This window comes from Pinus tabuliformis, chromosome 9 (assembly GCF_031772625.1).
Source record: "Pinus tabuliformis cultivar Carrire ecotype Pingquan chromosome 9, CPIR1, whole genome shotgun sequence".
Lineage (NCBI taxonomy): Eukaryota > Viridiplantae > Streptophyta > Pinopsida > Pinales > Pinaceae > Pinus > Pinus tabuliformis.
The window spans coordinates 1,057,183,013-1,057,187,804 of NC_142307.1; the positions used below are offsets into that span (position 1 = coordinate 1,057,183,013).

The window sequence follows — 4,792 nt, forward strand, 5'->3', positions numbered from 1 at the left end:
TGGTGAGGTACCCTGTGATGGCTAGCCTCTTCAAGGTTCAGTTGTTTATGGTGTCGGTTTCTTGTGCTTGTACTCTTTCTGTGTTGGCATTGTCAATTGAGATGCATACATTTAAGAGGTATGTGGAAGGGTTTTGGTTGTAAACCACCTACCCTCCCTCTTGCTTGCTTTTTCCATCGGTTGATGTGAGGCGTTGTTCTCCTTATTGTAAAGTTAAGGGTTGGAATTCCTTTCAAAGTGCACATCGTCCATGGTTGTGTTGGCTTTGAGGTTTTGATAGATGTGTTGGCCCATATGTTTGATCGAGTGGTTGGCTTTTTCCTTGCATCTTGCATGCGTGGTAGGCTTTTGCGGTTGGAAATGTTAAGTCACAACGTTTATGGGCATTTGTTGTTTCAATTGTGTATGTGCTCGTGGTCCAATGGGGAGGAGGCTTGCTACGTCGATGGTGGGGGCTATCTGGAAGAAGGATTTCGAGGTGGAATGCTTCGACCTCCCTCCTTTGTGTGGAGGTGGCCGTAGGTGAAAATTATTCATTGTCCAGTTGGTAAAGTTGTGGGCAATCTCCTAGGTTTCCTGTACGTAGGGTGCATGGGGTGCAGAGCTGCCCGATCCCTCCTCCTATTTGGATATGTTCTTGTATTATGTAGCAAGCCTCTTGATTTGCATTTATTTCCTTCCTTTGCCTTCAAATCGTGGTTTCCGCAGGTTGTCAAGTGATCGAGGTCCAACATTACTGTTGTCCGAGTGGACTCCTGGGTGGCCTCAATGCGCATCGAGGAGGGTCGAGGAGCATTTCTAAGAGAGGTTTTGGGCTCGGTTGGTCTTGTTTTATTTCCTTCCATTTCCTTTGCATTGTGGCTACCACAGGTGATCATGCAATCGCGATCCATCGTTGCTACTTTCTGGGTGGACTCCTAGGTGGCCTCTATGTGGGGAGGGGAGGGTTGGGGGGCATATGTTGTTTCAATTATGTATGCGCTCGTGGTCCAATGGGGAGGAGGCTTGCTACGTCGATGGTGGGGGCTATCTGGAAGAAGGATTTTGAGTTGGAACACTTTGACCTCCCTCCTTTGCATGGAGGTGGTCATAGGGGAAAATTATTCATTGTCCAGTTGGAAAAGTTGTGGGAAATCTCCTAGGTTGCTTGTACATATAGTGCATGGGGTGCGGAGCTACCCGATCTATCCTCCTATTTGGAGATGTTATTAGATTGTGTAGCAAGCCTCTTGATTTGCATTTATTTCCTTCCTTTGCCTTCGCATCATGGTTGCCACAGGTGGTCAAGTGATCGAGGTCCACTGTTGCTGCTGTCTGGGTGGACTCCTAGGTGGCCTTGGTGTGTGGCGGGGAGGGTCGGGGGGCATTTCTAAGAGAGGTTGTGGGCTTCGTTGGTATTTTTTTATTTGCTTCCATTTCCTTTGCATTGAGGCTGCCACATGTGATCATGCAATCGAGGTCCATCGTTGCTGCTGTCCAGGTGGACTCCTAGGTGGCCTTTGTGTGGGGAGGGGAGGGTTGGGGGGTATTTCTAAGGGAGGTTGTGGGCTCGGTTTGTCTTGTATTATTTCCTTCCCTTGCCTTTGTGTCAAGGCTGCCATAGGTGATCATCTAATCGAGGTCCACTGTTGCCGCTGTCTGGGTGGACTCCTAAGTGGCATCGGTGCAAGGCGGGGAGGTTTGTATGGCCTCTCTATGATAGGATTTGTAGTCGATCGTCCTTTTTTTATTTCCTTCATTTTCCTTTGCATCGAGGCTGCCACAGGTGATCAAGAGATCGAGGTCCATCATTGTTGCTATCCGGGTGGACTCTTAGGTGGCCTTGGTGCAGGGTGGGGAGGGTTGGGGCTCATTTATATTATAGAGGTTGCATGGTTGGTCATTCTCCATTTATTTCCTTTGCATCGATGCTACCGCAGGTGATCACGAGATCGAGGTACACCGTTGCTGCTATCCAGTGGACTCCTAGGTGGCCTCGATGCATGGCGTGGAGGCTTTTGGAGGAATTTCTAAGGGAGTGGGTGAGGGATCGCTCGTTTTCTTATTGGTTGGGGCATGGTTGCAAAATTCGGAGTGGCCTTGGTGCGTTGTGGCTCGGAAGGTCTACCCATTTGTTCACCATGTCCTTGGCATGTTGCATGTGCTTCCTTCTTGGGATGTAAGAGGTGCAAGGCATAAAAGTTTTACATGATATTTTGACATATCTTTGACTTGATGGGTGTTTAGGTTGGCTCTTGGTAAGAGAGCACCTAGAATGCCCTTTGAAGTGGGAGGGTGCTACCTGGTTGATCCTACCAGTAGTCATATGCTTGTCTCAAAGATTAAGCCATGCATGTCTACGTATGAACTAATTCAGACTGTGAAACTAGGGATGGCTCATTAAATTAGTTATAGTTTTTTTTATGGTACCATACTACTAGGATAACCGTAGTAATTCTAGAGTTAATACATGTACCAAGTCCTGATTCTTTGGAAGGGATGCATTTTTTAGATAAAAGGCCAGCGTGGGCTTGCTCTCTTCTCTAGTGAATCATGATAACTCGACGGATCGCACAGCCCTTGTGCTAGAGATGCTTCATTCAAATTTTTTCCCTATCAACTTTCAATGGTGGGATAGAGGTCTACCATGGTGGTGACGGGTGACGGAGAATTAGGGTTTGATTCCAGAGAGGGAGCCTAAGAAACAGCTACCACATCCAAGGAAGGTAGCAAGCACGTAAATTACCCAATCCTGACATGGGGAGGTAGTGATAATAAATAACAATACTGGGCTCATCAAGTCTGGTAATTGTAATGAGTACAATCTAAATCCCTTAATGAGGATCCATTGGAGGGCAAGTCTGGTGCTAGCATCCGCAGTAATTCCAGCTCCAATAGTGTAAATTTAAGTTGTTGCAGTTAAAAAGCTCATAGTTGGATCTTGGGTCATAAAGGTCGGTCCTCCTACTCAGTGTGCACCTGCCCTTCTGGCCCTTTTGTCAGCGGAATTCTCCTAGCCTTAATTGGCTGGGTCATGGCTCCGACACTGTTACTTTGAAAAGATTAGAGTGCTCAAAGCAAGCTTATGCTCTAAACACTTTAGCATGGAATAACATGATAGGAGTATGGTCCTATTGTGTTCGCCTTCGGGGCCAGAGTAATGATTAATAGGGACTGCTGAGGGCATTCGTATTTCATTGTCAGAGGTGAAATTCTTGGATTTATGAAAGATGGACCACTGCAAAAGCATTTTCCAAGGATGTTTTCATTAATCAAGAACGAAAGTTGGGGGCTCGAAGATGATCAGATACCATCCTAGTCTCAACCATAAACGATGTCGACCAGTGATCAATGGATGTTGCTCTAAGGACTCCGCTAGCAACTTATGAGAAATCAGAGTGTTTGGGTTCTAGGGGGGAGTATGTTCACAAGGCTGAAAACTAAAGGAATTGATGGAAGGGCACCACCAGGAGTGGAGCCTGCAGCTTAATTTGTCTCAACACAGGGAAACTTACCAGGTATATCGGTGGTGGTGCATGGCCATTCTTAGTTGGTTGAGCGATTTGTCTGGTTAATTCCGATAACGAACGAGACCTCAGCCTGCTAACTAGCTACATGGAGGTTCCCCTTCGCGGCCAGCTTCTTAGAGGGACCATGGTTGTTTAGGCCATGGAATTTTGAGGTAATAACAGGTTTGTGATGCCCTTAGATGTTCTAGGCTGCACATGCACTACATTGATGCAGCCAACGAGTTTTTCTTCCTGGTTCAAGAGGATCGGGAAATATTCTCAAATTGCATCGTGATGGGGATAGACCATTGCAATTATTGGTCTTCAATGAGGAATTCCTAGTAAGCGCATGTCATCAACTTGTGTTGACTACATCCCTACCCTTTGTACACATCGCCCGTCGCTCCTACCGATTGAATGATCCGGAGAAGTTTTTGGATTGCGTCGGTGATGGTGGTTCGTCGCCATCGATGTCATGAGAAGTTCATTGAACCTTATCATTTAGAGGAAGGAGAAGTCGTAAAAAGGTTACCGTATGTTATCTCAAAATCAAGCCCTGGAAGGCTGCAACCCAGGAAGACTTCAAGTAACTATTTCACACCAATCTTTTGACTAAGGCTTAGCCTCCTTAGCCTGAGAGGGCTCTCTCAAAGGGGTTATTGATTTTGACTATTAATTAGATGGCTAACTCTTGTGAAATAACATTAACAAGTATGAAGGTTGGACAAACATTATACAAGTTTCCATTGGGCCTATGGAGTCAAACATACTACAGCAAACAATGATGATGCCTTACATAGAAGTCAGGGCATTTAGCATTTAGATGTTCAGAATACCACTTATATAAAACCACAGTTTACAAAGACATACAGGAAGTCAAAGCATGATCAATGAATTCTGAGTGATTATGCATTTGTACAACTGTAAAGAACACTAAAGAAAGTATACCATCACACATTCTGAACAAGAAAATCCCTTATGAATCCTGAGAAGCAAAACAGTCACTTATATTACTGAACTCTGTTTTACATAAGCCAAAACCGTCCTTTTTTTATAAAATATCCAACCCTCATCACATCACTGTCTTGCTATATATAGAATTCTTATTCTACCTAAGTCGAGATTCCTCCTCCAGCATGAAGGGAATTCGATAACTGCTTTTGATGACACCTATCTGCTATTCAACTAACTATTAAATACAATAAAGTGCTTAACTGGAGTTTTAAAGAGTTCTAATTTGACTATGACTCTAACTCTATCTTCTTCGTAGAATGATTCCTCCTTGTTCGTTGACACCTGGTCTC

At 44.9% G+C, this 4,792-nt stretch overlaps 1 pseudogene; it reads left to right on the top strand.

Moving 5' to 3' along the window:
* Positions 1-2,278: 2,278 nt before the first annotated feature.
* Positions 2,279-4,043, top strand: LOC149152345 (18S ribosomal RNA; annotated as a pseudogene).
* The last annotated feature ends 749 nt before the right edge of the window (positions 4,044-4,792 follow it).